Raw genomic sequence first — 18,082 nt, 5'->3', positions numbered from 1 at the left:
AGTACATCAGGGATCCAATCAATTGTCTATACTTGGAAGGATCCACAAGGTTCGATTCATAACTACTTAGTCTTTTCAAATTTGTGATCACTGGGGCTGTCATTGGTTTGAAATCCATCATGTAAAACTTCTTCAACATCTTGATCACATACTTTCCTTGACCTAGATAGATCTCATCAGGTCCTTGCCATAATTCTAGTCCCAAATAGTAGTGTACTAGTCCTAGATCATTCATGTCAAATTCTGCTGCTAGTTGCTTCTTACATTCTTCAATTCAATCCTCAACACCTATCAAGAGAAGGTAATCCACATACAAAATAATGATTACCGAATCTCCCTTCACCACCTTAATATAAAGGTTTAGATCAACAAAACTCTTTGTAAAGCCTAATCTCTGAAGGTATGCATCCATCCTGGCATACCATGCCCTTAGTGCTTGCTTGAGGCCATATAATGCCTTCTTAAATCTACACACATATGCCTTTCTATCTTTAAATTCAAATCCCAAGGGTTGTTTTATATATACTTCCTCATCAATTGTGCCATCCAGGAATGTGGTCTTGACATCCATTTGGTGGATGCTCTATCCCATTGATGCTACCAAAGAGAGCAATGAACGCATAGTTGTATACCTTGTTGTTAGAGCAAATGACTCTTCATAGTCTGTGCCTTCTTGTTGAGATAAGCCTCTAGCCACAAATCTTGCATTATACTTATCAATACTTCCATCTACTGCATGTTTGATCTTGTATATCCATTTGGAAATTTACCACATATTTGTCTTTAGGCATAGGTACAATCTCCCAAACTCCATTCTTCATTATATATTGATATTCTTAATTCATGGCATCCTTTCATTCTTGGTGATTGACAACTTCTTCGAAAGTGGATGGCTCCACGTCTATTAGTTTTGTCATATAGGTTGCAATCCATAGTATCATTTTGGCTTCTTGCTCTCCCTGAATGTGCCTTGAGTTGCTATATGACCTTCTGCATCAAGTGTAGAATTCAACCAGTTAGGTCTCTTTATAGTTTCGGGGAGAACCATGGGTTATATAGGTTCGCTTGGACCTTCATATTCATAATTTGATTCTTTTTCTTCCCTAATAACTTCTTCAAATAATGGAATTTCTTCATCATTAGAGTCCATAGGTAGATCCTTTGATTTCTTGAATTCAATACTTTCGTCAAATATCACATCTCGACTAACTTCTATTTGATGTCCTTCCTTTACGTAGATCCTATAGGCCTTAGAGGAGTTACTATAGCCAATAAATGTTCCCTTCATGCCTAATGGATCCAAATTATTTCTTTTTTCCGTAGGTATGTGAATATAGAAAAGACAACCAAAAATTGAGAGATGATATACGGTGGTTTCTTCCCTTTTGACTTAGTTATCGGAGAATCCACAGTAAGAACCATTTTCTGCCAATGTTTCAAATCCCAACCGGGATCCATCATCAGGACAACTTGAATGCTTGATAGAAGAAGAGCTTATTTGAGGGATTAAATAGTAATAAGGAGAGAAAAGAGATGAATGTCGGCTATCAATTTTTAAAAAATAATTTTTGATGAGATGTCGACTGTCTCTGATTAATTTAATTAAATATATATATATTTTAATATAAATTGGTTACTTTTAATTAAAAATGATAGTTATTATTAATATTAATTCTTTTATTAATTATTATTAATATATTAATAAAAATAATTAGTATTATAATAATTAATAATAATTAGTATTAATGATATTATATTGATCATAGTTGATGTTAAAAAGTATTAATCATAGAAAATTAATTTATTATTCAAGACTTCTTCCCAGTGAAGACTTCTTCAGAATTTCTGTTATCTAGTGACTTGTGTGTTCTTTGATTTTGTATGTATACAATTGTCTTTGTAGCTTCACCCCACATAAATTTCGGCAAGTCTTGATCATGTAACATTGCTTTTACACTTTCTTCAAAGGATCGATTCTTTCATTCCACAACTTCATTTTGTTCAGAATTATATGGGACTATAAAATCCCTCTTAATCCTAGAATCCTTACAGAAAGACATTATTTCCTTGAATGTATATTCTCCTCCATTATTATATTTTAATATCTTGATTCTTCTTTATGTAAGGTTCTCTACTCCAGCCTTGAATTTTTGAAATTTTGTGAATACTTCATCCTTTAATTTCATTAATTAAATCAAAGTATTCCTTGAATGATCATCTATGAATGTGACATAATATAGATGACCTCCAAGTGATTGAGGAGTCATAGAACCACATAAATCAGAATGAATAAGATCCAAGATTTATTTTGACCATGAATCACTGCTTCCAAATGGTCTCTTGGTGTTCTTACCTAATGCACATCCTTTGCATACTCCTTCTTGATCTTTCTTTAGTTCTGGGATTCCATCTACTATTGAGCTTAGAGTTGAAAGGATTTTGAAATGGAGATGACCAAATCTTCTATGCCAAAGCTCACATGGGTTGATTTCGATGTGAACCAGGGCTTCAACAAAAGAAGATATCAACTTGTAAAGTCTTCCTTCATGAATGCCAATCACTCTAGCATTTTATATGCTTGATTTTTTACTCCATACTACAACTTTTCTATCAATGAAAGCCACTATATCACCTTTGTATTCTATACTTGAAATGGAGAGTAAATTCTTATGAAAAATTGGAACAAATAGGATGTTGTTGAGATGAATATTGCCAGCATTCTCCAGTTCTATTCAGGTTCATCCAATTCCTCGTACGGGGTAGCTCTTATTATATCCAAGTTCCATGGTGTATGAAGATTTTCCTTTTGACAATTTCTTTAGTGGAATGTGATGATCAGTCATGTGTCTTTATGCACCACTATCGATCACCCAAACGTTCTCATCTTGAAATGTTCCAGTGAGTGCTGAGAAGAATCCTTCATCCTTTGTCTTGGTCACTTCCTTCTTTGGAGTAAATAGAAGTTTCCATGCTTCCTTGATACCTTTCTTGAGATGTCTTGCTACCTTTGAATAATTCTTTAGAAACTTCTTCAATGTAGTAGATATCTTCATAATTCCCTTAGCCAATATTAGCTCTGATACCATGTTGAGAAATCTAAAGGGAAATGATTAGAATGATTTCTCTTTCTTTGATAACTTCTTGTGATGTCTTTTTACTTATATTACTTATTAAATTTTGTTATTATTATTATTATGTATTTGTATCATCAAACAACTACCAAAACAAGAATAATAAGAACACAAAATATAGGCTGTAAGCTAGGCCCAAAACCTCTCCACTTGAGAGGAAAACCTGCAAATCTCTTCTCTTCCTTATAGGTTATTCAATTGACGAATTTCGAGACCATTAGAACAATGCCAATACCCTCAAATACCAAGCCCAAACTTTCTAGATGATGTACTTTCCTTGTCCAAGTCAAACCCAGTCAAATCTCTTCCAGTAGCACAACTTCGACCTCGAGGTGCAGAATTTCGACCTCCACTGCAAACTTGAAATTTTTGGCCCTTCTACAGTTACTGCTACCACATGTGTGAGATTATTTTAGACCCCCAAGACTTCCTTAGATCTTTTCTTGGCTTTCTATGACTTCTGGATCTTGAGGATGCCTTCTTGTGACCTTCGCTTGACCTTCTTGCCTTCTCTTCTTCTGAAGATCGAACTTGTAGAGAAAAAAACATAGATCTGTTGTAGAAACGCTAGCCTTCCTTAACACCTGTGAGAGAGAATTAGCCTAAAACTAAGTCTTATTTTTCCTCTTCCTCCTTTTCTTCCTTCTTCTTCTTCTTCCTTCGCTTGAATGAGTGAGAGATGAATGTGCTCCAAGGAGGTTGAGTTTCCTCCTTTATATAGGCTTCTCAACGGTGGATTTGGCTCCTCAAATTAGGCCGATTTGCCTGCTGCCAGACCGACTTGATCTTGGAGGGTATTTGACACTTTTAAGGACAAAAATAATTTTCTTTACAATTTACAATGTGCCTGAAGGGGTTTTCAACTTATGACAATGACTCTTTTGACTTCTTGATATAGGATAAACCCTAAAAGCACTCAATGGGTGCTTGACCTATAAAATAAAAGACCTTGAGCATGAAACCCATGCTCCAAATATAATAATAATAATCTTATTTCATTTTACAATTTACAAGAATAAAAAGTACAATTCATATTTATCAAGACCAAACCTAGTTACACATTTTTTAACAGAAGAAACATTTGAATACAATATTGAAGCAACATTGCTCTTATGGGATGTAATGCCAAGTGTTAATATGATAAAGGATGAAGATGTCCCAAGTGATTTTGTTTGTTCAAACGAGAAGTAAAGGCTCAATTAAGAATTCAGATGCATGCACCTCAATTTCCCAATAAATTGGCAAGCTTCAACACTAATCAAGGCAACCACAACACAATTACTCATAATTGCACAACCATAAGAAGTAACCCGATAGTACAATATAGTGGAAGACTTAAAGAAATCAAGGCAAGTATTATATCATGTATTGTTGTAGGATTCCATTATAGAAAAGGCTCATGTTGTAGGAATTCAAAGAATAAATAGCTCAAAGTACACCAATTTTGCAAAAGAAACCCATTATTGATGATTCCTCTCTATTAGATGCAAAAAATATTTTAATAGGAAAGAAATAAAAATCTTAAACTCCCCCTTTTTTGTTAACATTTAATATTTTCAATAAAAATGTGCCTAAATATTTAGTTAATTTAGGAGAACCTTGCAATTTGATACCTTACTCTGAATGTAAGAAACTCAATGCCACACCCTTCATATGCTCTACTCATATCGTCAAATTAGATAGGTATGATTCATAGGGAATCTTAAGGACATCGTCACGAGAATGGCTTCAAATCCAAACATTCACCAAGAAATTAACATTATTTTAGTAGACATACCTGAAACATATGAAGTCTTATTGAGTCGAGATCGGTCTAAAAAATGACAAGGATAATTTTCCTTGAATTAGTCCCAATTGTGGTTACCCCTAAATGGTCAACCTAACAAGATAATGATTGACTACGACAAATACACGAATCACACAGCTACATATCTTGAGGACATGAATGAACCTTCATCCTTTGACTATATTATTTTGGTAATTACTCACTCCATATTGACTTTGGTAGCTTCGTAGCCATAATGTTTGAGATACCACCAACCTAGAAGTCAAAATTTTCTTTGAGAAAAAATGACATCATTGATGCATGAAACATAAGCAAAATGATGGGGTAGGATTCAAAAATAGCAGAAAATTGATGCCATGCTAAGGATAACACTGATCTCCATATCCTATAATTTGATGGCTCTAAATCGTAGGAAGGTGCTGGGGTTGGGTACATATTCATTGACCATAATAGTAAATCTAGTTTCCTCTCTTGTGGGATATAATTCAAATGCACAAATAATAAAAGAGAGTATGGAACATTGGTTCAAGGCCTTAAAAATTCATTGACATGGGTGTAAAATTCCTTAAAGTTTTTGGTGACGGAAAGATAATAATTAGGAAAATTAGAAACTCTATTCACTAAAATTCTCCCACCTCCAAAATTACTAATTGAAAATTCAAAGGCTTATCGACAACTCTTTAGCTTTTAGTAACAATTCCATTCCTCAATCACAAAATGGGATAGTCAATTCATTAGCCACAATAGCCTCATGATTTCCACCCATAGAAGACTATGAAGCATCTAAGTTCTCCATTGACTTGATATACACACCATATATACATGACAATATTACTAGTTTTAGAGTCTTTGAGGGGGATATAGAAATCTTGGATTTTTTAACTAATGAAGATAATTTTAAGGATCGAGCTATAGATGATTGTGAGTTCCAAAAGATAAGTGAATAAGAAGAACCTTACTTAGTCATCCAAGAACATGAAAAAATGAATCAAGGTCCAAACCTACATACCATGCCTAAAAGGTCATAAATCTTGAAAATATATTGATTTAAAAGACAATTTCAAGGGAACATACAACGTCAAAACCTAATTTCTAGCCTAAATCATGAAAGGATAAACCTAGGGTATTTAGAAAACCCAAAGCATATAAATCTAGAAAAATAATTGTTCGAAGATGAAACAAAATCTTATCTCAAAATGTACAAGGAATATCAAGACATTTTCACATTGTCCTATCAATATCTTAAGACTTATGACATACACACATAATACAACAGACCATTCCTTTCAAAGATAATACCAATCCTTTTCAATAGAAGTTAAGGAAGTTTCACCCCTCCCTTGAACTATTGATATAGAAGGAAATTAAGAAACTCCTTGACATCAAAATAGTCTTACAAGTTAGGCAATATGTATAGGTGGAAAATATCATGCTAGTGAGGAAAAAGAGCAGTGAAATTCATCTATGTGTAGACTTCCACAATCTCAATAGGGCTTCCACAAAAGAAAAATATACCACGCCCCCTCATGGAATAACTTCTTCGGATAGTGTTTATACCAAAAATATTTTCACTCTCGGATGGTCTTTCAAGTTATAAACAAGTATTAGTAGATGAGAAGGATAGGATAAAAACCATATTTCATAGCAAATGGGGAACCTTCACATATAAAAACATGCCATTTGACTTAATCAATGCAAAAGAAACCTTTCAGAGAGCCATGGATGTAATATTTATAGGGTTAATACAAAAGTGTAGTAGTTTATTTGGATTATGTAGTTATTTACTCAAATAATAGGTCTAATCATGTTCAAGATCTCAAACAAGTCTTTGAAAGGTACCAAAAGTATGGAATTTCTCTCAATCCAAAAAAATCTTTTTTTAGTGTAACAAAGGGGAAACTATTAGGACACATCATCTCAAAACAAGGGATCATTATTAATAAATAATGAGTGAAGGTGATAGTCAGGTTACCTTTCCCACATAATAAAATGGCCATGGAATCATTTTTCAATAAAATCAATTTTTTAAGAAAAGATCATTCCAAATTTTGTTAAAACAATCAAACCTTTGCTGAAAATGATTCATAAAGATGCAGGATTTAAATGGGGTAGAGAGGAAAATGAAGAATTTGAGTAAATTAAGACTTTCGTAACCAAGGCCCTCGTGTTTTGAAGCCCTGATTTTGACAAATATTTAATTTTATATACGTTTTCCTTAGACTAGTCATTAGTTGTTGTGTTAACCCAAAAGGATAATGGTTGTAATGAAGCTCTAATTTATTTTTTGTACAAATTTATAGGGTGTTGAGATGAACTATCCTATGATAATTTTTTTTATGCAATATATAAAGTTGTAAAGTAATTTTAGTCCTACAACCTAAAGAACCATACTAAGGTCATATTTCCCCATGTCATTGTAAATATATTGTTTAATCAACAAGAATTGAGGGAAAGAAGAAGAAATTGGATGGTTGTAATTGAAGAATTTGATTTGGAAATCAAACCCTATAATATCATATGGTATCAAGGGTTGTGTAATATGGAAATTGAATCTCCAATCCCCATGGATACCAAGGAAGGTGGATGGGAAATGAATTATCAATGTACTCCCTAGACATCTCCTTTACCAAAATAAGTGAATCATGTTATGCTAACCTAGAATACTTCCTTTAAAACGACACTTGCCCAGATCATTTTAATACTATGGGAGTAAGAATCTAAAGTCAACACATTATAGTTTTACAAATATAGTTTTAATATGTAGTAATTATGGCGAAGTGCTACTAAAATGCCTATATACAAAAGACAATGACAAAGTACTGAGGGACCTCCATGATGGACCAATAGGTGGACACTTTGCAAGAAAAATTATAGTTAACAAAATTCAACATGCAATATAATATTGGAAAATGCTATATAGAGATGCACACTCTTCCATAAGAAAATGTAAAATTTGTAAAGTGAGAGCAAGTAGAGAAAATAAGGTAATTGTCCCTCTACAACTTATGATCTTAACTCAATCTTTTGAATAATGGGGAATAAATGTGATTAGTAAAATCAACCCTCATTTTTCCAAGCAACATAGGTGTATATTGATAGCAATCGACTACTTCATGCAATCCGTTGAAGCAATTCCTCTCACAAGTATTAACGAAAAAGTGGTCATTCAATTCCTAGAACAATGTTTGATTACCCATATTGGGATACCATCTGTGATTGTGTTTGATAATGCCCCCTAATTCTCATCGACCTTATTGACTGAGTCTGCTTTTGATAAAAGTATCATGTTGAAATTTCCAAAAATTATTATCCATAGGGAGGTGAATTGGTTGAATCCATGAATAAAAAATTGATCTATATCCTTAGGAAAATTGTGACACAAAATCATTGAAATTGGCACAACACTTTGCACAATTTCTTCTGTGCCGATCAAGTTACCTATTTCCATTTTTCCTTGTTTATAGATAGGAATCCATAATTCCAACCAACACTTACCTCCCATCCTTAAAACTATATCAAACCTCTAGATAAAAACCCCTTTCTTCATTGCAACAATGCATAATTACACTTCTCATGCTCAAGGGAGGGAGAGAAAAATCAAAGGAAACGTTTGTCTTACATCAATAGATAGTGAAAATTTGGTTTGATTTCCATAAAATAGGGAGAAAATATTTTGTGATAGGTGATTTAGTGCTCAAATGGGACAAAGACAATGAGACATAAGGTAAACATTCTAAATTCCAGAACTTATGGCTTGGACCCTATCAGGTTGCTAAGAAAATTGGGAATGGTACATACCATTTACAAGGCCAGGGTGAGGGGTGAGGTGGGGTAGAATTGATTTTCTCGATATTCCATGTAGCAATGAATACCATAGTTTTATTTTTCTATCCTCTTTATGTTTTATGCTTGCTTTCATATTTTAATGCTTTGTTTCTGGATTGACCCCATTTTTCACAATAAGTGTTTTGTTTTCGACCTTTAGCAAATATGGGGACATGATTTCTTAATCCTTACTTATACGTGATGACAAATACTTAATATCTTGAGGTAAATACCACTCTCCAAGAATTTTTTTGGTACTTTATTCGTGAGCTGAAACAAATCAATTATGTCTTCATGGAGGTAAAGTCACAAAAAGGGTATGAGTTTTTACAATGGCAGAATTGTGACAATTGAAAGGATGGATTGATACTTGTCTCTTCTAAGGTTTTGGAAAACACTTACCCCAATCATAGGTCAATCGCATTATTCAGAAATACCATCCCCATAAATGTATAGCATGATCCCATGATAAATATAATTAAAAAGAAAAAGAATGAAAAGAACATAAGATATATGTTGATGCCATTTTTCATTAATAGTCATCCTCCATTGTTGCGTTGTCATGCCAAAAATGATATTATTTTTCTTGGCCTATTTCGTGATCAAAGGAGGGATGACACCACGTAAGATTGCTTGTTATTTTATAAGTGCATGTTATGTGATATGCATATTATGTTCGAATTTCGAAACATGAAATGCATATGTGAATTGATAGTTAGTGTTGATATGCATAATATGTTATTTCAATACATATGAATATAATGCAAGTCAAATATATGAACACGAGTGGCATGAGAGTAAACTTATTGAAAGGAATTTACATGAGTTAAAAGGGGCATGTTATATGTTTTTATTATATTTGTACCTACCATGATTATGAATACAAAACTGGACACATGTTATATAGCCTTTTGGAATTATGCAAATGTTTAATATTTATATGTCCAAATGTCAGTGCATAAAACATATGGTGATCCATTGTATTGGTTGGAGGACTTTGATTATACCTACAATTTGGATTTTGGTTGATTTATGGGGACATTGGTATGCATAACTATTTGTGAAATTTGAATGAAAAGTGATGGCATAAGTTTTTTTTGAGTTTTTCAATGAATGAAGTAATAATTGTTTCAGTTCCTTCCTGTGCATTTCATCCTTGTTGTGAATTGGCATGGTGCATATGATGGTTTAATGGTTGATGTGTTGGTTTTGTTGAGTGATAGGGATGACTTGGATGGTGAGTCACTTCTAAATGAATCATTGTTATTACGTTGTTTTGCCACCATTCTTGAGCACACTGGGAATGATGTGGCTTGGCACCACCCTGAGTTTTAAATGCGTACACGGATGGTGGTGAATTTTAATGCAAACAATGAATGTTCTTGTCCTTGGGTTGATTGATGGCTACGATTTGTTAGGGTTACCAGATCTATAACTGATAATTGTTATGTTTTTGCATGGAAACTTGTTAATTCAAATTAGGAATTCAAGAGCCTTCCTAAAACTTCTCCATTTTCTTTGTTGTAGCTTGCTCTATAGTATCTAGTTGTTTCCATAGAAATGTCTATAAATTTTGAGTGTAAATAGTAAATTCCTGGGTTAAAGTTGTGCAATGACTGCCAGATTGTTTCTGAAGGCCATGTGTCAATTTTGGAAGTGCAAGGTACATGTAAGTTGATATTTGTTAAGGTTAATTGCATTGTTAGTTTGTGTTTTGGATGTTGATTAATGAGTTCTTTGTTTTAAATTCATTACTTTGTACATTCATCATCAATTTCACTACCATTATCCATACTATCAGTGTTTACTATATATTTTCTCATTCTCCATTACATTGGCATTATTTGTCTTTGCAAAACCCCTTTCAACTGCAACATATTTTAACGAAATTTTGCTATCAATGTCACAAAATTAGTTGTCGTGCTCAGTAAAGTAAAAGGCCCTAATTTTGACTTAAGCTTTCATGAAATTGAATGTGGAAATGAGCTCTAAATGGGCATAAAAATAATTCTTAGTCTTATTGCAAAGGATGAAAGCCATCATACAAGTTAAGGCTCAATTCGTCCTTAGGTCTTTATGCTTGGAAATCAATTAATTTATTCATCTATTTTAATATAGTTTCCATGTCTCCACCCATTAGCCTTGTTCATGAGGTTAAACCCTCAAGCCTTGTAGAAACCCCAACTATGATAACTTGTTGATCTTGCCATAATCAATCATTTTGAGTTGTTTTAGCTACAAAATTTGAATCACTATGCTCAGTTCCTATAAATTTTGTGATATGATATGGGATTTAAAAAATATCTTGAACCTGTGATTATAGAGAGAGAGAGAGATAAATTTTGTGATATGATATGGGATTTAAAAAATATCTTGAACCTGTGATGAGAGAGAGAGAGAGAAATCAATTAATTTATTCATCTATTTTAATACAGTTTCCATGTCCCCACCCATTACCCTTGTTCATGAGCTTAAACCCTCAAGCCTTGTAAAAACCCCAACTATGATAACTTGTTGATCTTGCCATAATCAATCATTTTGAGTTGTTTTAGCTACAAAATTTTGAATAACTACGCTCAGTTCCTATAAATTTTGTGATATGATACGAGATTTAAAAAATATCTTGAACCTGTGATTAGAAAGAGAGAGAGAGAGATATATAAATTTTGTGATATGAGAGAGAGACAGAGAATCTCATAATTGAATATGTTTGAAGTAAAATAAATAACAGAGACCTATGATGTTTGTGTGTGTGTGTGTGTGTGTGTGTGTGAGAGAGAGAGAGAGAGAGAGAGAGAATCTCATAATTGAATATGTATGAAGTAAAATAAATAACGGAGATTAACTCTCTCTCTCTCTCTCTCCTTTGTTACCCTCTCTTGTTGTCCATATCCATGACTCCATAGACCTCTATTTTTCTTTTAACAAAGACTGTTGGTCCTTGTTTTTAATGTAAAGTTTATTGTAGCAATTTTAAAGGGAAATGTGTTGGTGGTTTAAATTTCGAATTGTTTTTTTCGCTACATGTTATTGTTAATTTTGCAGCTCACTTTGTAGATATGAGATTCGATTCTTCTCGACCAAGTAGGATGGGCTGAGGTGGAGGGGATAGACCTCCTCGTATGTAGGAATGTGGTAGAATTAAGAAAAATTCATTTTTTTTAATGCATAATCAGAGGAATTCCATTAATTAGCCACTAATGGGCATTTGTTTCTGGTTCCCCTAATGTCGACTTCCAATTGTCTAGTTTTTCAAAGAAGTTCTTATTCTCCTATATGAACCCATCTTAATGCTTACTAATACTTGGGATAACGATTTAAATGATGGATGGAATCATTTTCCTGATCCTTCTCATGCAAAATATAAAGGTTGGGAGCAAATTTTTGCAAGCCCTACTCGCCATATGTCTAATAAATCTCATTCCTCAACAGGTCATGTTTAATCTTCCCCTAAATCTAACCCTAAACATATTGTGACTACTGTTGTTACATTTATTGATCCTAGTCTTACTAATGTTGTTGCTACTGAAGTTGTTGTTGTTATTCACCCAATTCCCAAATCTTCTGATTTACCTAATCCTTGTCCTTTGCTAGTAAATTCTATTAGCCCTAATGTTGAAAATCCTACTTTTCATAGTTGAGCTCATGAAGAAGGAGGAAAAGAAAAAAAGTTGTGTCTAATGTAAACCTTTCAAACCTTTCCTAGTCATCTAGAAGGCATCCAATGGCTACAATTGATAATGTTTTTTTGAAACAACGTATAACTCAACTACTTTATAAAACATATTTAAATTTATAGGACTGTTGATTAGTATTTGTACTTCTATTAAGTAACAATTACATTTGTTTGGACAATTTTGACAATGGTTTTATTTTGACACTCAAATCATATGGATAGTTCCTATGCACTATATATATATATATATATATATATATATATATATATATATATATATATATATATATATATATATACATACATGTATATATATGCATATTTTTGGAATCTTTGAAGGACAGTCAATCTTGTGATGATTAATCATAGTGCGATACATGAGTATGTGGGGGTTACAAGGTGTTATCATGCATGATGTGGATTTTATTTTCTTTAAAATGATATTTTTGAAATATGATGACATGATAATGTTATGGAAGTGGGTCTTCCCTCCCTCTTGAATCATACATGTCACCTATTTATTAGTTGTTCAAATTTTCCTTCTCACCCATCCATGAGTCAACTTTATTGATGAATCTTAGTTAAAATAAAACATGAAATAGTTGCATAACCATCTCAAGTAGAACTTGATTACAAGTACCTACTTGGAAAAGGAAAATGAAATCGATCTTCACACAATTTATGGTATGAGTGAGCATGATTTCTTTAGTTTTGGGATATTTTTTTTAAGTTGTTTTAGATATTTTGAGACTCATGAAACTTTTATTACATGAATTATTTTAAATAGTAGCAATAAATGGAGGTTAGAAAGTTTTGTCTTACTGATTAAGGTATACTTTCACTTTGGTCATTGATGGTATTTATCACTACTGTTTATTTGTCATCACTAATAATTGATATTTTTTGTAGTATTCATACGAACGTCCAAAAGGCCTTATTGAGCCAGCTGTAGCAAGGCCAAGGCTATATTTTGTTCTTTACTACATACATTTCACTCATATAGTTATAAGCATTGTCATTTGTAAAGACGATTATTGTTACAAATCACTTATAATCTGTTAAGTTGGGCTCATTAGTATTGAACAATTTTTCAAATATACTCAATGAAGGACCTTTTCTTATCTTTCCATCTTATGTCTTATGTCTTATTATTTCTTTTATTCACATTTTTAATTGCAATAGAATTTGTTTTGTACATAGCGTCTCTCTTGTTGATAAATTTCTATATGAAATACTAGTAGTAAATATTGTTGAAGCTTGTTTGACATGGTTATAACTGCTTGCTATAAAAATCTGCCATGTATGTCTTATATTTTATAGTTGTAAATACATATTCTAGTAGATGTTTTAATTCCTTTCTTGTATGACCAACAAGAAAATCCTAATTTAATTTTGTCCTTGAATTAAATTAGGAATAAAATTGTAATTCCACATCACATGACAACTTGTATTAGTTGACTAAGTTAATTTGACATAGTTTGCTCAGTTGATTCGAGGCGAGGGTCTAAATTGAGTCATGTAGAGTGTCTCATACTTTATAGGAGCCCTCATTGAGTTAATTTTGAGTTGTAATTATTTAATTCAGTTTAACTGAGTTAAAGCCAGTTAAACTAGTTGCAACTATTGGAGGAACTATTGGGAGGTCTAGGAGTGGGGTGTTTCCTGCAGTGATCAACCAATTAATTGATGATTCACTCATAAATAACTCATGCATGTCAGATTTCAGAGTTACCCAATTGAGATTGGAGTTCAGGGACAATTTTCTATCAGTTGTATAATCATCCGAATTGTATAGGTGGTGCATGCAGTCAGAGGTAGGCCTATGATGGATTGCACAATTCATTTCAAGAATTTACCTAATTAATAGGGGGCTAATTCCCAAGGAAACAATGTAAGGAAATAGGGACTTGGGCAAGCGATAAATTGGTTAAGTATTGGCCTAGGCTTGTTTAGGAAGCAGTGATATAAATAGAGATAGTGCAGAGGTTTCTCGGGCTTGAGAAAAGCATTGTAATCTTCTCATATTTTCTGACTAATGCAATATATAGATAGTAGGGGTTTTTAGCTGTGGCTTTCCCCAGGAAATCATTGTGTAATGTGTTGATTGAATTATTTCTCTTGTATTCTTCATGATTTCACAATCATTTAATTGTTTCCGTTGATGAGGAGAGTAGATTCAAGTCTATTGTTTTAGTAAATTACAATTAGCAGTTTGAATCTAAAAGGAATTTCTACATGGTATCAGAGCATAAATCATTATAGAAGAGGAGAATACAAGTTTTATTTTTGCAAGTGAAATCGATTTTGCAGTATCATTCTTCAGAGTCAGGGGGATGTCATTCTACAGATTGAGACTCAAATATGCCCTTGAGGTTATTTCAAACTACATTGCTTGGAAGGACAGGATGGAGGCAGTGTTGGAAGGCAATGAGCTTAAGGAATTCATAGACAAAGATAATCCTAAGCCAACTGATGCTCAAAATATGGTAGAGTGGAGAAAATGTGTTGTAAAGGCGAGAAGGATGATCCTAAAAGAAGTTCAAGATCATATTGTCTCAAACCTCCATGGTAAGGAGACTCCATATGCAACGTGGAAGACCTTGACATACTTGTTTCAAAACAACAATGACCACAGGAAGTTGACACTGAAGGATAAGATCAGAAAAATCAAGATGGAGAAGGGCGACACAATACCAAATTACTTGACCAAGTTGACCCAATGTTGGGGCGAGCTTGGAAGTGTTTGAGTTACAATTGTTGAAGATGATCTAGTCAGCCTAGCACTTCTAGGCCTTCCAAGAGTTGGCACAACTACCAAGATTTGGTAAATGGGAGGGAGAAGCTACCAGAGTGGGAGCATTTGTGGTCTAATTTGGTGCAAGAAGAGATTCAACGGAACACCAGAGATGGAACCTTGTCTAATCATGATAATGAGGAGAACTGTGCCTTAGCTGGAAAGGAGAAGAAAGGGAAAGGTAAGTCATCTCATTCAAAATTAGATTCCAGTTATGGACACAAGAAGAAGGACTTGTCGGAGATTAAATGTTTTCACTATCATGAGTTGGGACACTATGCCATGAAGTGTATGCATAATAAGGCCGACAAGAAGCCCTCAAGAGGAGAGGCAAGTGAAGCTCTTTCTTAACAATTCAATTGGATTTCACCCTCATTGCTTGCATGGCGACATCGGTGAGGGGTAGTGTGTGGTATCTGGATAATGGAGCCTCATTCCATATGACCACAACAAAGAATTTTTCAGTGACTTGGAGGAGAAGGACCTCCAGATGCACATCGAAATGGGAGATTATGGAAGGTATAGCGCAACCAACATTGGTACTATTACTTTCAGAGGGAGTCTGGTACTCCTCTCACATTAAAAGATTTCATGTATGTTTCGAGTTTGTTTTGGTTTCAGTTGCCATGTTGGAGGACCGTGGCTATGATGTGATATTTAGAAAATGAAAGGATTTCCTTCGTCACATAGCCTTAGGACAAGTGAAGCAGATTAGGGTTCGGGTGAAGAACCTCTACAAATTGGATGTAGAAGGCTGTGCTACTTTGAGCACAAAATCAAAGAGGGTGCAAAGTCGAGACATTTAGTGAGTTGTGGCATCGAATATTGGGTCACTTGCACCATGGAGCTTTGAATATCATGCAATTTCTTTTTACAAGACTTCCAAAGGGTACACTAGAGCATAGAGATGCATGCAAAGGATGTACATTGGGAAAGTATACCAAAGACACCTTTCATGATAAGGACAATCGAGCACAAGAGATCCCTGAAAGAGTTCACTCAGATGTGTGTGGACCGTTCTCGACAACCTCCACGTCCAAGCACATGTATTATGTAATATTTGTATATGATTTCTCATGTAAGTGTTGGATTTTGTTCATGCAAAAAAAAGATCAGACGTTCTCTATTTTTTTTTTAAAATTTAAAGCACTTGTTGAGAAAGATAATGGCAAGAAAGTGAAGGCTCTTAGGAGCGATAACAGTGGAGATTATGTGTCGAATGAATTCAAGAACTTTTGTGCATCAGAAGGCATTCGGTGGGAGTTAATAGCACCCCATAACCCACAATAGAATGAGGTGGATGAAAGGAAGAAAAAAAGTATTGTGGGCGCTACATGGGCGATGTTACATGATCAAGGCCCATTATTGCACTTGTGGGCTAAAGCATGCAACACAACTGTATATGTGCAGAACAGGAGTCCTCATCGAATTCTCGGGATGAGTACACCAGAAGAAGCTTTTTCAGGTAAGAAACTAGATGTGGCACACTTCAGGAACTTTGGTTCATCAGTTTACTATCATGTTACCAAGAATGCAAGGAAAAAGCTAGACCCAACAACTGAGTTGGGAATATTTGTGGGGTACACTGATACACCTCATAGTTATCGAGTGTACCTTCCATCTCACAAGATGACATTGGTTTGTAGAGATGTGAAGTTCGATGAAGAGAAGGCAATTAGATGTTCACTTGAGAGGGAGATTCAGTTTCATGCAAATGAGGAGCTTTTGGCTCCAAAGGAAGAACCTTAGGATGATGTGGAGCAGCCACATGCAAAGGAGCAAAGAGTGGAAGAACCCACTCATGCAGAGAATTCCAAAGATGGAAGGAAGCGAAATAGAGAGGCTGACAGATTGTTGCATGATGCTAGAGAGAATGTGGAAGCACCCACATCACAACGTAGGCAGAGGAGGTCACCAGATCGGTACGCTGGCTACATGGCTCTGATGAGGGAGAGTGTAGAGATTGAGCTATCCTTATTAGAGGAAGCAGTGCAAAAACCAGTATGGGTTGATGCCATGTTAGAGGAGTATGTCTCCATTATCAAAAACAGTGTCTGAGAAGTGGTCCCAAGACCAAAAGACAAGTCAGTGGTGAGTTCCATATGGCTTTATAAGGTAAAGAAAGTAGTAGATGGGAGTGTGGAGAAACACAAGGCTAGATTAATGAACATAGGGTTCTCTCAGGTGGAGGGAATTTATTACAAGGAGACCTTTGCTCTAGTAGCAAGCTACTCTTCAATCAGATCTATTCTAGCACCTTTAGTGGAGATGGGATGGAAGATACATCAGTTGGATGTGAAGACAACATTCCTCAATAGAGTGATTAAGGAAGAGGTGTAAATTGAGCAACTGAAAGGATTTGAGACCTTCAACAGAGAGTCACATGTGTGGAGACTCAAGCGAGAGTGATGAACCCCAATTTTTGGTACAATTTGGGCTCATTGGGCCTACTTACCTTGCTCAACCATTCATCTTTTATCACTTATGCATTCATTTCTTAGTATATTTGTGTTATTTGTAGGAAGAAGGGCAGGCATTATATCTATGTGGCTAATACATGATGATTTCAGGTTTTTGGCATTAAAGAGAGCAAAAGACCACGCAGAAGGAGACAAGGAGACAGCAAAGGTGGCATTGCAGGTTTACAGGGAGGTTGTCTACAGCCTTAAATGACTTCCCTCGTGATTTTCACCTTAACTCTGAGCTCCAACAGCTCTCCCCACCGAGCTTAAAGGCAGCCAACAGATTCTACAGGATCAGCTGTTTAACTTTCAGTTGGACAGCCAAGCTCCACGAATGGAGGAAGCCAACTTAATTTTCATTGTGTATAAATATGAAGGCCGTAGCCTTTGATAGGAGCTTTTTGACCT

This window comes from Pinus tabuliformis, chromosome X (genome assembly GCF_031772625.1).
Source record: "Pinus tabuliformis cultivar Carrire ecotype Pingquan chromosome X, CPIR1, whole genome shotgun sequence".
NCBI lineage: Eukaryota > Viridiplantae > Streptophyta > Pinopsida > Pinales > Pinaceae > Pinus > Pinus tabuliformis.
This window is presented reverse-complemented; position numbering follows the sequence as displayed.